Source organism: Tachypleus tridentatus, chromosome 9, assembly GCF_004210375.1.
Source record: "Tachypleus tridentatus isolate NWPU-2018 chromosome 9, ASM421037v1, whole genome shotgun sequence".
NCBI classification, from domain to species: domain Eukaryota; kingdom Metazoa; phylum Arthropoda; class Merostomata; order Xiphosura; family Limulidae; genus Tachypleus; species Tachypleus tridentatus.
Genome location: NC_134833.1, coordinates 43,958,649 through 43,986,299, shown reverse-complemented (window position 1 = coordinate 43,986,299; position 27,651 = coordinate 43,958,649). Strand labels below are relative to the sequence as shown.

General features: G+C 33.8%; 1 long non-coding RNA gene across 2 annotated transcripts; it reads right to left on the bottom strand.

Annotated features, from left to right (window-relative positions):
• Positions 1 to 1,753: 1,753 nt before the first annotated feature.
• Positions 1,754 to 26,869, bottom strand: LOC143227064 (uncharacterized). Of its 2 annotated transcripts, XR_013014847.1 has the most exons (4): positions 26,766 to 26,869; positions 25,025 to 25,195; positions 3,312 to 3,452; positions 1,754 to 2,693 (listed from the first exon to the last, which is right to left on the bottom strand). It is a non-coding gene; the product is annotated as an uncharacterized LOC143227064 (long non-coding RNA). The 2 variants fall into 2 exon arrangements; XR_013014848.1 differs by lacking the exons at positions 1,754 to 2,693; positions 3,312 to 3,452 and adding an exon at positions 19,637 to 20,516.
• Positions 26,870 to 27,651: the final 782 nt, after the last annotated feature.

Genomic DNA, 27,651 nt, shown 5'->3' with positions numbered 1-27,651 from the left:
ACATGAAAGTGACGTTCAATGAGGGCTGCATATCACAAGTTTGTTAATGAAATGGATGCAGATTACCTCTCATATTTTTTGTTGAATGTTTTATTTGCACAAGGAAGAATAATATTTTCTGTAAAGCAGTTTTGTTGTTTTAAATTATCTGTTCGAAAGTAGATGTCTTCATTTGTAATACTCCAGTTTGGCTATGTTAGCTCCTGCTTAAGAATACGTTACCGATGCTCCAACACGTCCATGTTTATTCCTTTATAAACATTCTTACTGATACTTCAATGTGGCTTTGTTATTTCTTACTCAAACATTTGTTTATACGTTTATTCCTACATAAACATTCGTTACTAATCCTCAAACACAGCTATGTTAGCTCATACATAGACATTCGCTACTGATGCTTCAAACTGATTTTAATATTCGAATTACCTTGGTTTCTTCTATTGTGAAAACTGACCCGTGGCTAAAACAATTGTAGAAAAGAAACTATGACACAAAAAGCGTGATCTAATATTACCCATTAGATAAATCAGTGATACTAAAACGAAGTTAAGAACCATCATCATGGAATAACAAGTTTCAACACTTTCATGTGTCATATTTAGTCCAACAGTCCTCAGTTCGTCTGTAAAGGTTGCGTAAAAGTATTGAAACTTGTTGATCCTTAATGTAGATCTTAACTTCGTTTTAAATTAGTTTACACGGTATAATGTAGTGTTTAATGCACAATACACTTATTTTTGCATAAGATGAAACTTTGTGTGTAAAAACCTAAAGTAATGGAATGAGGCAAAATCTCCATTTTTTTTACCATTTCCATATAAAACATGTTCTAGCGTTTATTGTTTGTTTAATCTTTGTTCGTTTACTTTGTAAAACTTCTATTCTGAAGAGAATATTTACAGTTTTGTACCATGAACTTTTATTATGATGTAACTTACAGTTCAATCGATAGTTAATTTGCCAGTGACCCATATAGTTATCTAGGGCAGAGTACTTTAAACATTTCTGCAGCTATACCCTGTAGGTCTAAAAACATGATACTTACATTTTTAAGCCTTGGAAAAAGTAATAGGAAAGTAAATATTATAAAAATCCACAGGGTATATACAGTCCTCGGTCAGTAAGTTTTATGCTACTACTTTGTTATTGTTGCATAACACAATACGTTAATTTTGGAAGATCATAACATGAATAGTGCAGACGTTTCATTGGAATTAAGGTTAAAAACAGTAAAAGTTGCCTTGAAGTAACTTGTAGTAAAAGTATTTTTTACTGGAGATTTTAAAGCTGCCTTGAAGGGACCTATAGTAAATATAGCTTTTAGTGGAGGTTCTAAATCTGTCTTGAAGGAACGCGTATGAAATATAACTTTTAATGGAGGTTGTAAAACTGCCTTGAAGGAATATGTATTAAATATAACTTTAGCGGAGGTTGCAAAGCTGTCTTGAAGGAACCTATAGTAAATATAGTTTTTTACTGAAGGTTTAAAACCTACCTTGAAGGAACCTGTAGTAAATGTAGAATGTAGTTTTTACTGGAGGCTCTAAATCTGTCTTGAAAGAACGTGTATGAAATATAACTTTTAATGGAGGTTGTAAAACTGTCTTGAATGAACCTGTATTAAATACTACTAAAACAGAAACTTTCTACTTTCGTAAAAAAAAAAACAAGTGGCTGGTTCAAAGCAGATATCACACTTTTGAATATGCTAGAGAGGTGCCTTAATTTTCAAAATATGTACTTTACACATGCATGTGGTGCTATCATGTCTAATTATGCAAAGTTATGTTGAATCTGCAAATGAAATATGAATCAACAACATATCTGCCTGTAATTAAAGAAATAAGTCAAAAAACAATTTTCTTAAATAAGAAGAGATTCTGAACAAAACCAAATGCGTCATGAATAACTTATTAGGTTATTATAAACATGTGCACTTGCACATGGCGACAGGTTCATTAAGGCGTAATTGTGTACAATTCCTATAACAAAGGAAAAGGGGGATGTAGGAATGAGAAGCACATGGTAGCAAAACAAGTCGCGCCAGCCCTTTATACAATACTGAATAGTGATGAGCCAGTGGCAAACCCTTCTTGTTACTAGTGGTATTCATCTTCATACTGAAAATATGTCACGTTGAAAGAATTGGTTGTAATTTCTACATTGGTGAAGAATATCGAGTATTATATCATTTTCAAGTTGTTGATAAAGTTTACTTTGGTTATGTTGCACACTTTTCCATACCATCTTCCAGTTGCTAGTTTGGCTAAATAAGCGGTACAGATTGTCAGTTGTATGTTTGGTACGTTTGCTACCTTTGATGAAACTGAGATGAGTGCCTTCCGTGTTTCAAAATGCTTTACCTCATAAGTGATCACAGTTGACTGGTATTCTCTGAAACTCCTCATTCTTATATGAGAGGCACATTTCACAGTGGATCTGATGTATGGTCCTCCTCCTTATTCAGATGCGTCATAGTGACCACACTAGTATGAGGAATAGCTGTATCCTGCAACAACTGAAGTCGTTTACTTCTAAGTCAGTAAATGGATGAAGTGGTTGTATGTTAAAAGACGTGTTATAAACAATTATGACTCGGTTTGGGCTTGACAGTCATGTGTTGTGTCAACAGGTCACTGGTTACTCCTGAAACTGGGTAGATGAGTTTGGTTACTCTGAGTTGTATCATCTCACTAGATGAAGAGAAAGAAACTGGTAATACTCATCTGAAATATCGATAACTTCACGAGGAGATGACACAAGTTTAGTAAATTAAAAATATCGATAACTTCACGAGGAGATGACACAAGTTTAGTAAATTAAAAATATCGATAACTTCACGAGGAGATGACACAAGTTTAGTAAATTAAAAATATCGATAACTTCACGAGGAGATGACACAAGTTTAGTAAATTAAAATATCGATAACTTCACGAGGAGATGACACAAGTTTAGTAAATTAAAAATATCGATAACTTCACGAGGAGATGACACAAGTTTAGTAAATTAAAAATATCGATAACTTCACGAGGAGATGACACAAGTTTAGTAAATTAAAAATATCGATAACTTCACGAGGAGATGACACAAGTTTAGTAAATTAAAATATCGATAACTTCACGAGGAGATGACACAAGTTTAGTAATTAAAATATCGATAACTTCACGAGGAGATGACACAAGTTTAGTAAATTAAAAATATCGATAACTTCACGAGGAGATGACACAAGTTTAGTAAATTAAAAATATCGATAACTTCACGAGGAGATGACACAAGTTTAGTAAATTAAAACAACTATTTTGCAGTCTTACCATGTTATTATAGTCCAAACATACTCTATTTGACAGCCAAACATCTTCACAGCAACAGTACAGTACTGTTTCAGGTTGCAAATGGCTTCTTCATAAGGTTGTCATGTCAAAAGCACACTACCATCACTTCCTGATTGTTTTCTATAGCCCATATAGTGTATAATGGTAATCATTTTAGTCAGTACACACCAACAAGCCACGTCAGATAAGAATCTTACACTAAATAGCAATCAACAATAGTTTTAGAATCGCAATCATATTACTTGGAATAAACCTATTTTTTTCACGGAATCAACAAATAGCCCACTAAGCCTGATATGTTCTAATAAATGTTTGTGGAAAAGTAGTTAATTTTCCTAGCATACAGTGATACTATCTTAATATGTTGGTATTTTTATTGTCATGACAAATATTTACATTTATAATACCGATATGTACTACATACCTTAAATTTCTTTTAAAGTTAAGTTAACTAAAATTGGCGTTGCTGGAGATGGTTTCTAACTTGTACCAGTCTAAAAGAAATACGCCTCTACAATCAGGGTTCAACAACAAAAATGCAATTTATTCAGCTATAACAACACTTAGAAATTAATTCAATACACAGTTAATAAACACGAGCTTGGACGTTAATGTTAATGAAAAAATATATGAAGTATTAATATTTCAAATAATGCAATGAGTAAAAAAAAACTACTTCCAATAAAATACTGCAGCATACAAATACCTTTCAATACTAATAAGAATATCGAGAAACATACAGCAATAATTCACTAACTGTATCGTTCAATAACTATCTCCTGACACACACTCTCTCCTAGAGTAGCTTATGGTAGGGTATTTATTCAGTGAGTGAGTCAAGAGAAAACACTTCATATGATCATAAATTTACATAATCTTCTCCTACATTATCTGTACGTCATCACTAGGAAAGCTGATGTTTGTTTGTTTGGAATTAAGTACAAAGCTACACAACGGGCTACCTGTGCTCTGCCCACCACGGGTATCGAAACTTAGTTTCTAGGAGTGTGAGTCCACAGACATACTGAGGGACGGAAACTAGTGCCAGTTTCATCATACACACATACACTGCTGGCCAAAATCTTAAGGCCAGTGAAAATGAAGAAAAAGTATGCATTTTGCGTTGCTAGACTCAACCACTTATTTCAGTAGAGCTTTGAAAAATGAAAATAAGAAAAGGGAAAATAAAAAAAACCTTTTTAGTGTTTAATGAGAAAAATGTGAGCACTGAAGTATTCTTGATTGAAAATTGGGCAGTAGTTATCTTTGCAGTACAATTGCCGACTGGTTTATCAGACAACAAACATTTTTTTCTGTGTTTGTTAGAATTGTTTCGTTTGTTTTTTGAATTTCGCACAAAGCTACTCGAGGGCTATCTGTGCTAGCCGTCCCTAATTTAGCAGTGTAAGACTAGAGGGAAGGCAGCTAGTCATCACCACCCACCGCCAACTCTTGGGCTACTCTTTTACCAACGAATACTGTGATTGACCGCACATTATAACGCCCCCACGGCTGGGAGGGCGAGCATGTTTAGCGCGACGGGGATGCGAACCCGCGACCCTCAGATTACGAGTCGCACGCCTTAACACGCTTGGCCATACCGGGCCGTTTGTTAGAAAGTTGAAGGTTATAATTTTTAACTTTAACTTCCAGGAAAAGCACACGCACGAACAAGAACCGATAATTTAATAAAGTATTTAAAGTATTTTTTAATCACACACACGATCACTTGCACTTCATTGTGTAATGGCCTCGAATGGACAGGTGGTTTGGGCACTCAACTCGTAAACTGAGGGTCCAGGTTTCGAATCCCCATCGCACTGAACATGTTTGCCCTTTCAGCCCTACGGACGTTTAAATGTGGTGGTTAATCCCACTATTCGATGGGAAAAGAGTAGCCCAGGAGTTAGCTGTTGGTGGTGATGACTAGCTGTCTTTCCTCTAGTCTTACAGTGCTAAATTAGGGACGGCTAGCGCAAATAGTCTTCGTGTAGCTTTATGCGAAACTCATAAAACAAACAAATCATTTTATAATATTACTTTGGGTATGTTTAACTGTCAACTATCAAGATTTAAACAAAGATATTCCCTTGTTTAAACTTGCGTGTTTGATTTTCTTTTCTTTGGCCCAACCATCACACCCTTCTGGAAACATGCCCGTATACAAAGTCTACGAACTTTTTTTTTGCGGTCCTCGACTTTTCTGCATTACCAAAAATTCTCGAGATACCACACATTGTTGGTGATACTGTATTAGTACTATTATGTAAAAATATATATATACACATAAAAGCACACACTTTTTTTCTGAATTTCTCGTCATATTCTACAATGTGTTTTCCTGTTTTACTTTAAAAACTTGAAAATAACTAAATGATTTATTCACTTTTATATCACGTCTTTCATATACATATTAAGTTTCTTTTAAACTAATAAAAGTAAATTAATATATTTTTTTAATTCTTTAACTTGTATATAATATTAATTATTCAGTAATTGAAATAAATATGGAAAAAAATAGTGCAATATACTGTTTCCTTTATAAGTCCTTTGTCAGAACATGACACTTGATCAACATGTTGCACCAGATATTAGTGATGAAAAAGTATGGAACGTTCCTTTAAATCGCATCCCACAATTATACAGGTTTTTGGTTACCCTTAACCTCCTCTTTATCCCTATAGATACAAATTCCAATAATATTAGATATAAACTCTGGATAGATCAAGGCAGTGTTCCAGTTGCATGTTTAATTGAATATTTAATATAATTCCATCATGTATTAGAGGCTGTATTTACGTCTCGATTGTTGCTTAAGATCTCAAAATGGATTAACTGATAAACAAAACCATCTTTGAAATCTCAGTCCAGTCTTTATTCATCACTATACACTACATCTTTTTCTTATGGTTGTCCTTCTACAGCAAGTGTATTTATGCAATACATTCATTCAAACTACACTGATCCAGATTGTTCCTCGTTGGCCTGGCATGGCCAAGCGCGTTAAGGCGTGTGACTCGTAATCTGAGGGTCGCGAGTTTGCATCCCCGTCGCGCCAAACATGCTCGCCTTTTCAGCCGTGGGGGCGTTATAATGTTACGGTCAATCCCACTATTCGTTGGTAAAAGAGTAGCCCAAGAGTTGGTGGTGGGTGGTGATGACTAGCTGCCTTCCCTCTAGTCTTACACTGCTAAATTAGGGACGGCTAGCACAGATAGCCCTCGAGTAGCTTTGTGCGAAATTCAAAAAACAACAAAAACGTGTTCCTCGTCATTCTCGGAGTAACTTAGACTGCTGTACTTGAAGCTTTATTACTAACTATATATATATATTAAAGCGTCTTCTATCTTACAAAGAGTATGTCCTGAGATGCGTGCGCTTACATACTGTTTAAATAGAAAATAAGCTGTTGTTGTACTCTGACTGGTGGGATGGAACCATTTATAGAGTACCGCGTCAACAAAACTGTGGTGCTTTATTGTCAATAAATAACTTCATTGATTGAGGGAGGTGTGACAGGTGCTGTATATAATTTATTACTGATTTTCATTTCTAGTTTCCATATTCATTTCAACTAGAACACTTAATTACTACAACAGACACCAGTAAGGTAAGACTCGCACCAAACCAACTTGTTTTCGCTCACTATTTGCTGTAATATTTAGTTTACCTATATTGATAATTCATGCATGACTGGTAATACATGACCAGTTAAAATTACACATTATTTTAATTCAAAGAGCTAAAAACAGAACTAATTTGATTAACCTCATAGTTGAAGTTTGGACTACCTTAAAGTATGTGTAAGAAATTTCAACCAATATTAGATCGCATTCTAATAGAACAAGATTGTACAAATATTGCTTATAAAACAACTTGTTATGTAAAATCTGTGTTATATCTGACAAAAAAAATTATAAAAACAAAAAACAAGAGGTAATCCTAAATAACGAAACACTTAATTCTTTAGGCAGGATCAGAGTAGGTTAATCTATGGGACCTTAATCTCTAGCTTCCCTCTTGAACTTCACATTTTGATTGGACTTCAACCACTTTGTGAACTTTACCAACCGAAATAATGAAAAGAAACCTACCACATAGGAACACGTACATAATATTGAATTAAGGAAACTTAACGTATGGTATGATATCTCCTGATCAACTCACCTTCAACTACAACATCATCTTAAGTGATCCTCAGAAATCTACACTTGATGGATGATTGAATTTCTCCATACCCTCCTCCAAATTTAACTACGTCCATTACCTCTATCCTTGGGAATCTTTGTATGGGAACAATTAGCAAATTTTTTGCAAAAGCAAGCACGGGACTTGTTTGGTACTTAGTTTAAAAACGTATCACTCTTTACCTTCTATAATTATAACACACAGAAAATATCCTCAAATCTGAAATCAGAATAACTGGCAGCTGTTAAAACTTTTCCTGCAAAGACAATACTATCATCACCAAACCAGACAAAGAAAACGGATTTGTAATTACAAGTAAAACTGATTGTATTACAAAAATACTTATCATGCTTAATGATCTCACTGAGGTAAAAGTTATAAACAAAGAACTACTGTCTCATACTTTACAACTTGAATAATTTATTTGAAAAACTTGAGCAATAGAAATATTATTTTGGACTATTCAGACTCCTAAATTGGTGTATTATATGGTCTGTTAAACGTTTAATCTATAAGTTCCGTTTTAGGTACTCACATTTATAACTTTGGATCAAATCCCTTTGCCGAGGGCCTGGCATGGCCAAGTGTGTTAAGGAGCGCGACTCGTAATCTGAGGGTCGCGGGTTCGCATCCCCGTCGCGCTAAACATGCTAGCCATTTCAGACGTAGGGACGTTATAATGTGACGGTCAATCCCACTATTCGTTGGTAAAAAGAGTAGCCCAAGAGTTGGTGGTGGGTGGTGATGACTAGCTGCATTCCCTCTAGTCTTACACTGCTAAACTAGGGACGGCTAGCGCAGATAGCCTTCGAGTAGCTTTGTGCGAAATTCAAAACAAACAAACAAACCCCTTTACCGATTTTTTACTGACTCCTTCTATTTTTCTCGTGATATTAGTCAATTCATCCCACGTAAAATTCATGTGATGGCTAGTTTCTATATTACTTCTGTTTTTACTTATGTTCCCCTAGACGAAATTATTAATATTGCCCATCCTAATGTCCTTGATAAAATCATCAGTAGAATTTCTAAGTCTCATTCCAAATTTATACTTGAGCCTTCGACTAAAGACTTTCTTCTACTTTTAACAATATTTTGTATGAATAGATAGGTGACATTACTGTGAGTTTTCCCTTAGAACTAAAGCTCACCAACATTTTCTTCTATCACCACAAACACTACTGGCTTGACAACTCTCCTTTAAACTCTAAGCCTGTTCTCTACAGAAGATATGTTGATGATACCTTCCTTATTTTTTACCATAAAGATCAAACCCCACACTTCATTCACTATCTTAACTCACAACAGCCCTCTATAGATTTCATTCATGGAATTAAGACTAATAATTCGTATTACCTTTCCAACGTTCTGATACTAACGGCTTCATAGCATCTGTCTATCGTAAAAAAAACATTTTCTGGTCTTTTTACCCAACATGACAGCCTTATAGCCTTTGTTCGTCATATGCAGTATCTTCCTCATTTCTAACAGTAGATTTTCTGTTTTTTTATTTTCATTACTGTATCAGATGTTTCAAATTTCATGTTTAATTTATTTTTCTTCTCAAGTGATTTTTGGTGCTTTTTATTGTTTAACATTTTTCTCGTTGTTGTAGTTGAATTTAACTGTCATGAAAGTAACTGAAGACAAGGGTAGTAACTAGCAGGTACCAGGAGGGAAGAATCTCTTCATGAAATCTTATATTACACACCACAATTTTGTTTGTAACTTGTTTCCAAATAGACGTACATCTGAAGGAAACTCATGTACTTCAGTAATTAATGGGTTACGTTAAAGTTAAAAACGTGTGTCTTTCAACGTCAACGCATATTGCAGCACATGCAAAATACAACTTTGTCAATCGACTAGCCCAACACAAACACTGTATTGCCAAATTTATTGTTGACAGGTCATTTTCACATAGATCTGTGCCTTCCAATATGATTTATTTTTAATGGCACGAATGTGAAGTTATTTATGTTCATTATTTCAGAAATATAACTTTGCTCTTTATTACAGGACAAAGTTCTAATGACTCAAAAACTAATGGTATAGCTTTGCTTGAGCATAAAAGGGCTTTCAACCTATGGCTTCAGAAAACGTTATGACCTTGAAATGGCTAAATATTCAGTTAATTTTTGTATCATTAATTCCTTAATACCGCAAGGTACCAGCACTATCAATCTGAATAACATTTTGCCAAATTAGTTTTTAATATATTTGTGATTAAATTATTCAATAAACAGTAACTGTAAGAAATTCGTTACATTTTAAATGCTGCTGCTGTAATCATATCAGGCTCTTACATGAGTAGCATTCATATCTATGAAAGTAAGCCAGTGTAAGGTGTTACACAAAACGAATATCTCAAATCGTACCTAAGTGTATTTACAATCATTGGCTCACTTTATGATTCCGAAATTTTTGTTAAAATAAATCAAACAAATCTTCTTATGGTAATATCCTGTACTAATTTTGATTTGACTCGAGATTAGGTTGAAACCATTGGTTGTTTGAATCTGATTCAATGCAGATATGTTCCACCTCAAATTTCATTTAAATGTCTCTCACAGAAAATATAATTATCATTAACCAAACCAATTCCATCAGTTATCCAAATCAACTATAACAGTGGGTTTGCTGCCAATTTCTAACGTTTTTATCTTTCAACATTTACATCCAAATTTTATTTGCATTTTTCTTTATCTACGATCTAGGAATTAACTTGCTCGTAAATGTATGTGATTTAAATCTTGTAGACAGTTTTTGAGCAATTCTTTTATCCTGGATCTTTGACCTCTCACTGTCTTCGTAATATCCTTTAAAAAGAATATTCCAACACAGCCCACAGTCTGGAAGGGCATTTTTTGATAAATGTAAATTAAATCGTATCCCATATGTTTTATTTTAAAACTTAATTCTTCAGACTCATCCCAGACTTCACGCAGTACTTAGATGAAACATAATATGTGTATGTCCAACTCACGTAGTTTGTATGGAAATATATATATATGTATATATGACAACTTTGCCAAGACCCCTGTTCATTGCATTCTGGTTTGTAAGCCAATTTTCCTTTTCTTAGTAAGAAATGAGGAGTAAATACTGCAAAGTGAGCAGATATTTAAAGTAGGTTATCTACGTTAACCACGTTTAATAACATGCATACTGTTTGAAGATAGTTCAACTGTACGAAATTATGCTTCTAACTATGAAGACTTTGTAACCTTATGTTTAGCAACCCTAACGAACCCTCTGAAACAAGTTAAGTACAAAAGTATGGAGAATTAATTCTTTTGTTTGTTTGTTTGAATTTTTGTACGAAGCTAGGCGAGGACTATCTGCGTTTCCCGTTCCTAATTTATCAAGGAAAGGCTAAAGAAAAGGCAACTAGTCATCACCATCCACCACCAACTCTTGGGCTACTCTTTTACCAACGAATAATGGGATTGCCCATCACTTAAAACGTCAGTCCTGGCTGAAAGGGCGATCATGTTAGGTCTGACGGGATTTCGAACCTGCGACCCTCAAATTACGAGTCGAGCACGCATAACCACATGGTCATGCTGGGCTAGAAAAGTAACATCGTGCTTGATTCAACAAATAGCTTTAAAACCACATTCATGAAGTCTTGATAATAATTGTAATACCACAAATAAATAAACTTAGCACAAAGTTAGTGTACAATACTTATCTTGTTCAGAAATGACGTCCTGATAAAACATTTGGCAGTATTCATAAAGTTTGTAAATAGTTCATTTATACAAAATGAACATAATTATAATCCAAAATAACCAGAAAACAATAAACGAAATACGTCTTCTTTCATTCTAAATAAATAATTAATCGTGATTTAGTTTTACACAGTAACAGAATTATTAAATATTACAGTTGTTCAAAGTACAAATGCTGTTTCACCAAAATCAATTAAAACAAACCTACTCTTCCACGTTTCCCATCTGACTTGGTGTGTATCATTTTAGTACCATTGTCTCTATACAAATAAAAATCATCAATTTACAATAATTTTACTTCAACCATAAAAGTCTTCACCAACACCAGGGAAACACAGAACATGCCACATTTGCCCTCAATGTTACTTAAGTTAATCACTGCTGTATTTACTAAACACATATAACTCATTCAAATGTCTAAACTCTCAGACCCTGGAGAGTTTATTCTCATTGGCTTTAATATCATGCCATCTGTTGACCCAAATAATGCTGATGATTTTTACAATTTGGCACAACAATAGTTCACAGTGAAACAACCAACATTATGAACAACAGATCGTCCATGTAGCTTGCCTTAAGTTATACAGACAACAAAATCTCCCACACATACAAGGAAAGTAAAACAATCATCATGTTCAATATTCGAGGTTCCTGCCTGATTTTATTGATAACACTTACGTGTACTTAGCAGCAGGATATTTCAATACCAGGTCCTAAACCTGAGGTAAAACACTAATGGGAAAGGTTTGCATTCTGCTCTCCACAGTGTAACCACAAGATTTATACATATTAAGCTAAGGTGAATCAACAAAAATTATTGAGTGCAAAGGTGCAACAAACTCGTTATATAGACCTATATTTGCTAATACTACCTGGAGTGTAATTTTTACCTGTCATAGAAAACATAATGTTAGCAGTAATCACTTTATGTTTGAAGACTGGAGGCCATAGAAGAATAAAACAGTATATATCTCAATTCAAGGATTTCAAGCTATCTGACAGTGATTGTATACTTAGATATCTCTCCTTTATTGGGCAAAGTGAAAGCAATACGTACTTTTGCAAAAGAAGTATCGTATACTACTTACACCTTTAGAGCAATCTAGCTTCTGCAGTACAACAGAACATCAACAGCACGACTATGAAAAATAATTCACTAAGGTTTTTGAAGTGTATAGACCATATATTTTGACCATCTTATCACTGCCCTTTACAGTTTGAATATTCCAGTCCAGAACAACGAAGCAGGCATAAAGCAAGTAGAGAACTGTCTGAAAGGTGTATTGTGTGTCATTACCAAACCTCTGACTTCTCCTATTATCATGTATTTGAAGATTATGGTGGGTGACCACCGTTGATCATAGCCACCTATGATTTATATACACTGCTGATAGTTAGTTCGGCATTCTTTGACTTGTGGAACAACAAATTTCTGAACAAGGCTGCTAAACCATTCAAGAGTCCATCAAGAGGCACATAGGTAGAGATAGAAGTCATTAAACAAGCTTTCTTCTAAATGCTGAAAGCAAAGAACCACAAATAGATATTTTCACAAACACAATATTTACAAGTGACTTACAGACTGTAGTACAGAAAGTCACCCTATCAATGACAGGACACAAAGCAGCTGCAGAATAAGACCATCACTTGGATGTCCATTATGAAGTAAAGCTAAGTAAATAAAATGACAAGTTGGCCAAGATCAATGTCTCATAATTTTCTCACATGTCTTTTTGACGCCTTGATGATCTCCCATGGAAAATTCATGGACAACTTTCAATATTTCAAAACGATATGCTTTGGAAATAAAGATTTGTTAAACTATAACCCAATCCATCCTCTGAATCTGGCTCATCTGGTGGTTTACATTTTCTTATTAGCACACCATTTTCGGAAAAGTAACCATTTGAAACTTTCTCAGTTGATTCTTCGATAGTGCATATTTTAAAAGTGAAGCGATCAGCAGATAATTTTCTTGCACATGGATCAGTTGTCTAGTTGTCTAGGCGAACTATATACGTCACTTCCATCACTGTCACTCGATGAAGAATTGTGAGTAAGACAATTATTCACAAGATCCCCATTGAATCCAAAAAATGTCTGGAACAAATATATAATATCGTCCACTTAATACGTGTCTATCATTTGTTTTTGACTTAATTTCTTATTCTGAGCTTGAGTCACAGCACACGAGAGAAACACGCCTGAATTCTTCTCAACAACAACAACAACATCATCCTTAGATGAAACAGTGATTGGCTCATTTTGGGTTTCGCAACAACTTTTTATCCAGTCAAATCGTTTCCCAACAATAATGATACACCCTTAATTAGCAGAGTAGGTTCTATTCCAACTGTTTCCGAAACTAGGTCTGGTATTAAACAAATGTTATGAAGAGAAACATTAATAAAACCACCCTCGATGCCCTGAGAAATAACAGACTCACCAGTGGCAGAACTCGAATCTAAAAGCGGTATACCTTCTAACAGTAATGATTAGGTCACCCCAGTGTCACGTAGAATACTTATAGGTACGGGATAAGCAGTGTCATTTGTCAAAGACATAGAACCTACTGACACAAAAAGTTTACATTCCTCCCTAACTACATCAGTCTTTTTATCAGTAGCCAAATTAACAACATCAATTGATATGGTGAAGCTATGTTCATATGTAAACACGAGCACATTGGATGTTGCCTCCTTTCCTTTATTATTTTTCAAACGTTAACAATCGGACATTTAATTACCAGGTTTTTTTTTACAAAAATGGCAGATAGGCCTTAATGACTTTAATAAAGTTTTATCCCTTCTGTAATAAGATTTTGAAGTACAGAACTTGAATTTTAAAAAATCCTAAACTTTATTGGAGGAAACAGATACTGATTTTTGTCAAAATTGTAGAAATTTCTTTTTATAAAAAGTAGTTTTATGTTTTCAAGTGTAATATTCGGAAAGAGAAGCTGCTTTCTGTAGTGTTTCAAATTTCTTTTCATCTAAGTATGTTTTGAAATCGTCACTTGCACAACGTTTAGGTTCCTCAATTAGACATAGTTGCCAATATGTATAGAATTACACCATCGATCAAATTAAACCTCTTTTCGTGGACAAATTCCATATACGTTTGCCTATCTTACTTGCGATTACCTCAAAACGTTTGGCAATAAGCCTCTAGCATTAGTTCGTATGCTTTAAAAGTAGCTACTTTAACCTATCATAAGTTGTGTACAATATTCTAGAGAAAGAGCAGCATAAGATTTTTGGACTTGACCAGTCAAAACACCCTGTAATAATAATGACCATTTTTCGGTGGGCCATTCCATGGTTTGGGTAACTTTCTTAAATTTTTCGAACTATTTATCAACTTCATTTTCATTAAATAGTGGTTCTTTAATGTATCGATTGAGTTCAATTTTGTCATCGTGCTTTGGTCGATAGAAACTGGGTCTAATTTCCACTTCCTATAAAATGCCTCATCATTATACAATAATGCACATTTTCCTACTTTATGCTTCTAACTTACATGTTTAGAGCATTGCAGTACCATTATCAAGACCTTATTGGTAAACTGAAATCTATAACCAAAAATATCATCAGCATATATTGGACAACACTCCCATTGCAGTCCTCTAAGTGTAAGTTCCACCAGAATAACTGGTTCCAGTGAATAACTGAATAAACCTGTTTGAGAGTTACAAAAATTTCATTTGTTTTATTGATATTTATTTTACCAATTCCACTAAAGTTAGGGTGAAATGTGAAAATTAGAATTTTAGCATCATTAAGACAGAACTTGAAAGAAGTATAAGTAAAAACTACGGGCAGACAAGCTGATCTGATCGACAAGTAAACAAAATAACATGAGCGATAATGCAATTGTTTTGTTAATGAAAACAAACACTATTTCATTATATTGGTAAGAACATTGTTCTAAATTAACGAACAAAACGATATCATTGTAGCTACTGAATGAAAATAATGATAATGATTAACATTTGTTCACATTTAAATATGTATATTTGGCACTATCACTGAAATTGTATAGGGCTTGTTGAAGCGTTTCATCCTTTACTTGGTTACTTTCAAGGATTGTAGTATGATTATCTTTAACAAACTGAACATACTTGAGACGGCACCCGGTTTTAATTGTCTTCTTTGGGGTGAAGGTCCAAACAACAAAATAATTATATATATATATTACTTTTATAATATTTACTGACATTCATTTTCCAGGCCTACTATAGATTTTAACCTGCAGGGTAAGTATAATTGAAATATTAATCTCTCTCAAATATCATGAATTATACAAGCATATAAAATAGGAATAATTTTAGACAAATATGCAAATGAAAAGTAGAGTTATTGAAAACTTCATTAAACACAGGTCTTCCATAAATAGTTTCACTTGCGCATACTGTAACGGATTTACTGTTATACATTTATTTTAATATCTATGTGTGTGTTTCTTTCAGTTTAATACATAGTTAGAAATACATGCAGCGTATATTGTTAAAATATACTAAGTCTCTCATTTCAACTAGTTTTTTTTATAAATGCTCACTTATGATTTGTTGATAAGTTCAATTTCCAAATTTTATTATATATAGTAAAAACAGTTATCGCATTGTTGTTATTAATGAATTAACTTCCAAAGACTGTGTTTTTTCCACAATTTTAATAAGCGAATTTCAGAATTGCATTACATTTTTGGTATTATTTAAGAAATAATACTTTTTCAGCTTTAACAATGTAGTCCAAGCACGTACTATATTACAGGACTGTAAGAGAGTAATTTTCTCTAGTTTGTCATTTGTCAGTAAATCAATCTGTTTTTTGTTCCAGGTAAACAGTTATCAGTTGTATAAAAAAATCACTATGCAAAATATTAAAAACACCAAAATTTTAGTTTTACTGCTGAACAGTACTTATGAATTAATAATGATTAACATTAATTCACAATTAAATATGTGCATTTAGCACTAACTTCCAAAGACTGTGTTTTTTCCACAATTTTAATAAGCGAATTTCAGAATTGCATTACATTTTTGGTATTATTTCAGAAATAATACTTTTTCAGCTTTAACAATGTAGTCCAAGCACGTACTATATTACAGGACTGTAATATAGTAATTTTCTCTAGTTTGTCATTTGTCAGTAAATCAATCTGTTTTTTGTTCCAGGTAAACAGTTATTAGTTGTATAAAAAAATCACTATGCAAAATATTAAAAACACCAAAATTTTAGTTTTACTGCTGAACAGCACTTATGAATTAATAATGATTAACATTAATTCACAATTAAATATGTGCATTTGGCACTATCACTAATAGTTTATAGGGCTATGATAGTTTTATCGAGTGTTTGTTGACTATTGGCTTCATATATATCTCTAGACATAACACATGAACATAATTATATCACTCTACTGATATAATCAGCAAGGTTCCTCGTTTCCTTTATCAAATATTTGGGAAGTGTTACATTGTTTATGTCATATTTTCCATAAGAACGGAAACGTTCAAGGAAATTATATTTTGAATCAAATATCAGAACCGTGTTTTAAATTCACAACTTTTTTACAGGTTGTACATAGTAAAATTTTATTTTATTTACAATGTATACAGGTTTATCTGGCATCATCAGGTGGGATACAGGAACTGAGGCGAATAGAATTTAAATCGGAAAGAATCACGTGAGAAGCCATAACAATGACAATCTGTCTTTAAACACTATCTAAATTGAAATTCAATTATAATACGTAACGTACGTAGCATAATAAATCGAAGACTCGTTCGAGATCCATATTCTCCATAATTACATATTATATACATTTCGAATTTATATTGCAAAAGTCTCGCCTTTTCTCAAAATTTGTAGATTTTCGAGCGCTTACATCAACAATGTACGATGTGGTTGTTTTTTTTTTTGGAATTTCGCACAACGCTACTCGAGGGCTATCTGTGCTAGCCGTCCCTAATTTAGCAGTGTAAGACTAGAGGGAAGGTAGCTAGTCATCACCACCCACCGCCAACCCTTGGGCTACTCTTTTACCAACGAATAGTGGGATTGACCGACACATTATAACGCCCCCACGGCTGGGAGGGCGAGCATGTTTGGCGCGACTCGGGCGCGAACCCGCGACCCTCAGATTACGAAGCGCACGCCTTAACGCGCTAGGCCATGCCAGACCCTGTACGATGTGTGTGTGTTAAATATTAATAACCGCATTATTTCCAGCTGAGTTTTCGATAATCTCGCCTAACTATAAAAAGTAGCCATCGGGGAGACAGTTTAATATTGTTGGTTTACTTCAGTCTGTGTACTATAAATCTCGGAAGCTATAATGCTGACAAACGCTTATTAATCGGAAAACTACAAATATTTGACCACGATCGTTTATAAATTTCGAGCATTACAAGCCGTTTAACTTTAGAGAATTAGCTTCGAACGTTCGTATTTCTATGCGTGTGCTCAGTGAAGAAGCTAGTTATCTTCCTCGTAAGGGTTTATTTGTTTGTTTGTTTTGGATTTCGCGCAAAACTTCACGAAAACTATTTGCGCTAGCCGTTCCTAATTTCGCAGTGAAAGACTAGAGGAAAGACAGCTAGTCATCACCACCACCGCCAACTCTTAGGCTAACCTTTTACCAACGAATAGTGGGATTGATCGTTACATTATAACGCCCCCACTGCTGAAAGGGCGAGCATATTCGGTATGACGGGGATTCGAACCTGTGACCCTAAGATTATGAGTCGAGTGCCTTAATTACCTGGCCATACCGGGTACTCGTCAAGTGAATTTGTACCTCTTTACCAACGTAGTATTGATTCGTTGTCCGTGAAATTCGAGTAAATAGAAGGCTTAGTACTGTTTTTCAGTTTGTAAAACTCTTGTATATAAACCATTATTCATAATAACTATTAGTAATAACCATTATTATAAATTCTATTGTTGTTTATATATTAAAATATATTTGTGTTAAGAAAGAAAATTATATCAAATTTTTGGCAAATATCGTACATTTGATACATATTGATATTCAATTAACTTCTAAATTCAAATTAAACTATAATACGTAATGTACGTAACATAATAAATCGGAAATCTGTCAGGAATAAATTACAATACGTAAATAATACATAAATGATAGGTGTCATGATGACAAAAAAACTACTTATTTCTTCTGATTTTACTGGTCTCGTCTGAATTCGTGAAGCTACTTTCTAGACAATTCCAGATTTAAAGACCAGGAATGACCATCTCTGTTAAAACGTCCGGGCACACGACAAGTCGTTTGAAGCATTTTTGAACTATTACATTTATGAAGCAAACAGAAAGCACGATAAGAGCTAGAACTTGGAGAATATAAGCATTCCATATATGACTATAGACAAGGACCTTATCGTTACTAGTGCCCTCTACTGGTATAATTAGCAAGGTTACTCATTTCCTTTGTTATCATATCTTTAGAAAATTTTGTATAGTCTATTTCATACTCTCCATACTAACGGAAATATTCACGAACTTTTATTTCGAATCAAATATTAGAACTGTATTTTTAAATTCACTTAACTTTTTATTTGTTGTACGTAGAAAACCTTCATTTTATTTACAATGTTTATAGGTTTATCTGGTATCATCAGTGGGATACCGGAACTGAGGCGAACAGAATTTAAATAAAAAAAGAATCATGTAAGAATTTATAACAATTCACTCACTAATTGCAAAAAATAAAGTATTTTCTCAACGAACTGTCAAATTAATACAGGTTAACTAAATGAACTTTTTAGGCCTGAGTTTTTAAGTATTAAACTTTGTTCTGCGTACCAGAGGTGAAGAAATTAAAGTAGACATAAATGAATACCTTTGTATTTGTTAAGAATAGAATTATGTTTTTTATTAATAAGGCTTCTTTTAATTTCTCATTAATTGATGTTGTTCTCTCTGCTGAAGATTTTTATCTGAGAAGAATAAGAAGCATTACTTTTCCTAGACGTGTTCTGTTTATTCCGCATCCAGATTTAGGTCTTTAAACATCAGAGAGGGTAAAAAACATAAGATGAAGACTTTAAATGATTCCAAAAACGAGTAGAAAGTTGTTTGTCTCGCCAATGTAACATATTTTGTAGTTTGTACATTTAAATGCATACACATATCCTAAAGTATCATTATCCATATACTTTTTGGATAGCAGTTGATTTTGCTATTTTATACGTAAAAACGTAAAATGTAGTTTAAAGCAAATTGTATAATCTCTAGTTATTTTGATAAGATAGGTTTACAATGAATGGTAAAACATAAGTGAAGGTCATATTGGGAAGAATAATTTTCTTTGTCAGTTTATGGATTATTTTTAAAAGAAATTACATTATTAAAACAGTGGGAAGAGAATTGTTTTTCACAAAACTGGAATCTAATGTTTTCTTTTTTAAAATAATCGATGTTAGAATTTATTATTTTCTTTGTACAAATGGTACCTTTTAACCGTATAATCTCTGGTGCCACTTTTAAAATTCCTATCTCATAGGTATTGCGTTACATTCAAAATTTAATTAAACCAATTTATTTTTAATGTATTTTAAAGTATTTACTATTATCAAGTATGTTATAATTTAAAGTTCTATATAATTCCTTTATTTAAAAAAATTAAAACAACAATTAAAAACTGAAGTTTTTGCTGTCATATAATCTGCTCGCAGTTACACTTTTTCAACTTTAATAGCTGATAGAAAAGAATTGTGCATGTACATTGTATACTTTAGACTACCAAAGTACACCGTACACGTTTTTAATTATTTTCTCAAGCATATTCGAATAATTTCTTCCACAAGAAATCTTTGTAAATATTTCCTTAGTTTATAGTCGACCGTGCTCGCTTCTAAAGTCAAAACTGTATTGCTTTGCGACAGCTATAAATTAAGTGTTATGTTTGCAACCAACAGAAAGAGCAGATTTCGCTGTTATCTATATTATTTTGTCCATAAACCAAACAGTGTAACTTTCATGCTGATTTGGTGAAGCTGGTTACTCAATATGAGCTTTTATTTATTTTGTGGTTCAGAAATGGGAAGCACTACTCCATAAATAACTTATAACAGCAGGTTGTGGAGGAAAACGTCTTGCTATAGAAGCTGATGACGTGGACATGGATGTGATTGTTGATGGAGGATGGAGTGAGAGAAGTTGTTGACACAGATACACAGCCAACTCCTGAGTAGATGTTATTGTTAGTCAAATATACACAGCCAACTCGTGAGTAGCGGTTACTGTTGGTCAAAGAACAAAAAAAAAATTATTGTTCTTAGTGTGAGAAATAAATTTTGTTGTTTATGTATAGCAGCAGCAAGGAAATGAGAAGAGGTCAAGCATACTTGTTACAGAAATTGGAATGAGCCTTCTAGTGTAATTGAATCTGACATAATTGTAGAAGGATTTCAAAGTCAGAAGACATGCATAAACTACAATATAAGAAAATGATTAGTGATGGTGATTAATTTGTACATAAAAAGTTATGAAGCATGTGTTTTATGGTAGGAATGTACACTAAATGGAATGTGCTAATTATGCTGTAAGACTATACACAAAAACTTTATTCCAAATAGCAGAAGAAATTACAGAAAACTGCAAACACTTGGGCAAAAACAGAATATTGAGATTAAAAAAAAAAATTCCTCGTGAAACTATTCGGCATAATATACAAAATAGTATCATAATTCTATAGAGGAACTGAAGGATGATTTAAAGAATGCACCCTACCGTATATTTAGTGATTATAGCAAGCGCAAATTCTATTACTGTTCTCATGAAAATATAACTGAATGCATTAGTCAGAAAGGGGCACCGTCTGATAATTAATTTAACAAACAACTTAGCAGAGACTTATATGCATCTTGTAACAAGGTTTATCGGTGGCAAACAGATCTGTAGATCAAAACGAGTATCTGACAATAGAAGAGCATATACTTATGGTTTATCATTTCAACTTGATCCAGCAGGGCAGAGTCTGGTCTGGAAATCCAGCACCATAAAAAGTGTATCTGCACTTTAAAGAAATATATAGCTAAAATTCAGACTTAAATTATGATGGCTCGCAAAACACTTTTAACTCCTGAAGCTAAAAAGAAACGCTAAATATCCAAGAAACTTCTATTTATGGATAACAATGGAAAGAGGGATTATGTACTTCAGTCAGGAAAGTCTGACCTTCCAGATTTAGAGTACATAGAACTGAAAATGATTTGTTAAAAAATTATAAGTTACAAAATAATAACAAATTGAAAGAGAAAAACAAACACAATGTCAATACAATAATTATTCATTGAGGACAGAAGGGAAACAACGACTTTCAACTTCCCACTTTAGAAAAATTTGTAAGATGAGGGGTACTACATCAAGCAGTTCTAAAGTAAAAATAATTTTACACAGTTCGTCTTTATCTACACCCGCAATAGAGTATGGCAAAAGTAACGAAAGAAATGCCCTGCTTGATTACTCCACTAAAACTGGAAACTATGTACAAGAGTGTAGCCTATTTGTAAACATAGAGAATGGATACTTAGCAGTCTTCCTAGATGCCGTTGTTGGGTCTGTTGGTATTATTGAAATCAAGTGTCCACTAAAAGCTAATGGAATGACTCCTTTACATGCTGTACTGTTAATTAAAGATTTTTATTGTACTTTACTTGATAATACTTTGAAACTGAAAGGTACACGTATATATTATTACCAAGTACAGGGTCAACTTCATATAACTAGTAAAAAAATTGTGATTTCATTACTTAAACACCTCTAGACATTAAAATCAAACGAATCCTTCGAGATGATTTTTTTTTAAATTAAAAAAAATGCTTCCTAAACTAAATAAGTTTTATTTTCACGCACTATTGCCAAAAAATAATAGATCCAAGAATGACTTGTTTGTTTGTTTTTGAATTTCGCACAAAGCTACTCGAGGGCTATCTGTGCTAGCGTCCCTAATTTAGTAGTGTAAGACCAGAGGGAAGGCAGCTAGTCATCACCACCCACCGCCAACTCTTGGGCTACTCTTTTACCAACGAATAGTGGGATTGACCGTCACATTATAACGCCCCCACGGCTAGGAGGGCGAGCATGTTTGGCGCGACGCGGGCGCGAACCCGCGACCCTCGGATTACGAGTCGCACGCCTTACGCCTTGGCCATGCCAGGCCCAAGAATGACAAGAAGCATGGTTTTACGAGAACCAAACTATGTTCTTTAGGCCAAAAGAAAGATAAAAATAAAAAAACAAAACGAATTATAGACAACCTTCTAGATGGTTTCTTTGAACCTACGTTTTGATATATATGTCTTGTTTTATTTGAGATGTAAAGGCATCATCGGCCTTGTGATTTCTGTTAGCAATTATGCATGTCTTCAAACAAGTTATATTTTTATGTATTTATATTATGAATCAATCTTTACGTTGCGAATGTTTTTTGTTGTTTTAAAATGCAAGTATTTTTAGTGTAAATAAAAGTTTAAAACATATTTTCCATTCCAATTTATTGGCGTTCGCAATATTACTTCACAAAGCACGTAGCTATGTTGTTTATTCTGATCATTTTAACAAAGTTGCAAGGTTCAATCTCACAAACAATTAAGATTTGTGTTAGTTTTCATTATGTAATATAAAAAAATATTAAAACATACATTACGAAATTAGTTTACAAATACTTTTAATACTCTGCAGTTATTTCGTTGCGTTATTACAAATAATATTTTTAATTTAAAAAATCGTAAATTTATTTGTCTTTGAATTTCGCGCAAAGCTACTCGAGTGCTGTCTGCGCTAGCCATCCCTAATTTAGCAGTGTAAGACGAGAGGGAAGGAAGACTAGTCATCACCACCCCCCACCAACTCTCGGGCTACTCTTTTACCAACGAATAGTGGGATTGACCGTAACATTATAACGCCCCCAAAGCTGACAGGGCGAGTATGTTTAGTGCGACGGGGATTCGAACCAGCGATTCTCAGATTACAAGTCGAACGTCTTAACCTCCCTGGCCATGCCGGACCGAATTTCATACAAAATTGTAACTTTCCTAACTCTCGAACTTGACTACTTTTGTGACGTCAGCAGGGGTTTCCTAGAAACTTCCTTATTTACCACAAAAATAACCTAAGTAACAGATATTTGTAATTATTTCTTCCATCATTGTGTTCCGTGTCTCCTGGAGCGTTACTTTGGGTGTTAGGGGAGAGACGAGCGACCCCTATAGTTATGGTAGTTACGTGCCAGATTTTGCACATCGATTTGAAATAGGCGGAAACGCCTTTGGTATATGACCACTTATTTTTTTCAGTTCATAGTCAAGAACGCAAAGCAATCTCGTAAATTGATTCATATAATGATTTATAAGTGTATTTTTTATTTTAAACAATCATACAGATTATTTATATGTAAAGATTTTACACGTGTTTTTGGTTTTATAATTATTTATCTTCAGCTCACACATGCTGAAGACATCTTTCAAGTATTGTCACTATTAAAGTTATTATAGAAAACTAGCAAATAGTTTTATAAAACAACTTATTACGTAATTATGAATATTATTGCATTTTAGTTTTATGTAATTGTAATTATGTGTTGTTGTCAAGTTTTATTAGTTTACAAGTGCAGTTTTATATATCTCTTAGAAATTGATCTTTTTACGTTTATCTATAATACCATTGGTTTCCGGTGGTTCACAATTTATCACATAATGTCATTGTAATTTGTCTCAGGCAGGTTACATGCCCTGATTCTGTGTAAAATGGGGTATTTCTTAGGAGTAATAGCAATTTTGTAATTTGGCCCAGCCCTGGATTATAATGTTATGAAACCAAGAACACAATATTTCTGGACAGTTCTTTGTAGATTACTAATAACCTTGAGGATTAGCAATTTGACTGTGCTGTTTATCAGCGGCAATCTACTTTTATTGTTACCAGTTTTATGTTTCCGTCGGTGCCATGATTGGCTTGTATACATTCCTAAATATTATCTTGACAAATTGTTGATCAATGACAGCATACGAGTTCTAACAAGAATTAGTTACATACATGTCAAGTGAGTTCTTATCGATGTAATAAGGATAGTACTGTACAGAGGCTCCGCCTTTAAACTGGATCATTCGAACAATTGCAATACAACATATTCATGCATTAGTGCAATCTATTGATATAAATCAGTAACAGTTGCTTCTGAAGATAAATCCTAGAGTATAATGGGAAACAAAGGCTCATATATTCGTTTTTAAATGAGTTAAAATAAGTAAATCCATTCATGAATGGCCCGGCATGGCCAGGTGGTTAAGGAGCACGACTCGTAATCTGAGGGTCACGGATTCGAATCCCCGTCGCACCGAACATACTCGCTCTTTCAGCCGTGGGGGCGTTATAAGTGATGGTCAATCCCACTATTCGTTGGTAAAAGAGTAGCTCAAAAGTTGACAATGAGTGGTGATGATTAGCTGCCTTCCCTCTAGTCTTAAACTGCTAAATTAGGGACGGCTAGCGCAGATAACCCTCGTGTAGCTCTGCGCGAAATTCAAAAACAAATATAAAACCATTCATGAAAGCGGTATATATATATATGTGTGTGTGTGTGTGTGTGTGTAACAATATAGCCCTACTAAATGATACAAACCATACACACATACAGTGTATGCCGCTAACACCAGTAGCATACTTGACTTGTGTCTTTGCACATATAACATGAGCCAAACACTAATAACATTCCAGGTGGGTAAAGATGTTGATAGTGACCACTTACCAATATATTGCGTCTTCGATCTCGACCCCCATAAAAATATCACCTGCAGAAAAGTGTGTGTGTTTTCTTATAGCAAAGCCACATCGGGCTATCTGCTGAGCCCACTGAGGATAATCGAACCCCTGATTCTGGCGTAAATCCGTAGATATACCGCTATACTAGCGGTGGGCCCTACAGAAGAGAAATATGTAATCATAGTAAAGCAAATTGGCTTTAAACTATAAACAGGAATTAGACAATCAATTACCTAATAACGTTGTAAAAGAAGTAAAAACCCATACCGAATTGGATAACTACTGTCAAACAATAACGGAGTGCCTTCAAAAAGCAGCCAAGGAAACAATACCAAAATAACACCATAAAACAACAAATAACACATGGAAACCAAATACCGAAATAATTACCCTAATCAAAAGTCAGTTAAGAAGACAGTTCATGATAACAAGAGACAGAGAAACTAAACCGCAAATAAACAATATAAGAAATCACATCATAACACAAATAAAACAACAAAAACAAGATAAATGGAATAATTTCTGCACAAAACTAAACAATAAAACTGACCCAAAAAAATTCTGGGCACACCTCGAACGACTCACCAATAATAATTCAGCAGCAAAGAAATATTCTGCACTTGAACACAATAATAGAATAGCACACACAAATAAAGAAAAATACGAAGCTTTTAAAGCCCAACTACAAAATACATTTAAAACTCATTCTGATCTAGATATGAATACATATTTCTGCAACAAAGTCACCGACTATATACTAAACCATTTGAACCAATTTTCCCAACGAGTATATCTGAGACAAATATAAGACACATCACAAACTACGAAGACACGATACTAACGATAGAAATATCCCTACATGAATTTCTTGAAGCAATAAAAAACACAAAAAACAAATCTCCGGGTGAAGATGAAATACAAGCCATCCTTCTAAAAAAGTGCACTCCGAAACTGTTTAACCACCTAAAAGCACTTTTTAATCTATCTCTATCCTCAGGATACATACCAGTTTCGTTGAAGCTCACTAATATATTAATGTTCCATAAGGAAGGAAAGCCAGCAAGTAAACCTAATAGCTACCGACCAATCAGCCTGACCAGCTATATAGGTAAATTCTCGAAAGAATAATCAGTAATAGATTCTCCACATTCTTGGAGATAACATCAAAATTACCAGAGGAAAAAGACGGATTCAGGAAATTTGGACAAACAACAGATCATTTAATTAGATTAACCGAAATTATAATAAATAGCTTTAATGAAAGAGAATGTATTGTCGCTTGCTTCCTCGATATCGAGAAAGCATTCGACACTGTATGACACAATGGTCTAAGGTTCCGAATGAATGAAATGGGACTACCGCGTGGAATTATTCGCTGGTTATCTAACCTTTTGGAAAATAGAAAATGTAGGGTAAATCTAGAGGGTACCTTTTATGAGTACTTTACTCCAGAAGCTAGTGTCCCTCAGGGAGAGGTAGTTAGCCCTATACTCTTCATCATGTATGTAAACAATATGCCATTGAAGGATCCTAACTACAGATTCTCTTCACAGTTTGCTGATAATGTGGCAGTCTGGAAAAGTGCCACAACACCAATAATAACCGCCACAAACATACAACCGCAACTAAACAGAATAAGCGAATACTGTCAAAAATACAGAATAAAAATAAATACAGCAAAAACACAACTTGTCTTTACAAGATTGATAAAATACAAAAACTACAACCTGAAATATATATGAACTGAACACTTCTTCAGACTGCCACATCGGAAACATTTTTAGGTCTAACCTATAACTCAAAACTAACGGATTAACCATGTAAACGAAATTAAAAATAAAGTCTGGCGAAGAACCAACTATGCTAGGATTCTAACTGGCAAGAATAGCAGAGCATCTACAGACAACAAACTAAAAATTTACAAAACATACATTAGACCAGTAATCTACTATGCAGCTCCAGCATGGATGACTGTAAGTGATAAAATAATTAAAACCAAACTACAGACAATCCAAAATACACTCCTCACAACAGCATACAGATTTCCCATAGCAACATCATCTCAATTTATACATAAATATTCTAAAATATCAACCATACCAGATAGACTCCTACATAACACAATAACGTACTTCGATAAAAATTGAATGAAAAACGTATTACTATGCGAACTAGACAGGTACCTCATACATGATGAAGTTAGCCCTAAACATCTCTCACCGATCAATATATATTTTAAATATAAAAAAATTATATATATATATATATATATATATGATGTAAAAAAAAAGTACTACCAAAAAACTAGACATCTTACTTATAGGGCAAAACAATATCTATACATGTATATCAATACATGGACATTGCCATGAAAAGAGTCGGAGTAAATTCAGCTCACTCTTACCCAGAAATGCAGTAACTACCACCATCAAACACTGTACGACCACACAAGTACAGGAAGGAGGAAGAGGTCAAAGAGAACCTGACCCTCCAGGTTGCGTACATATTATACCCAAACCCGAGAGAGATGAAAGCGGTGTCCATTATGCTTGGCAATTTTTCTCGTCTTATATGAATTAATTTAATAGACAATTAAATTGCGTTTACGTTTTA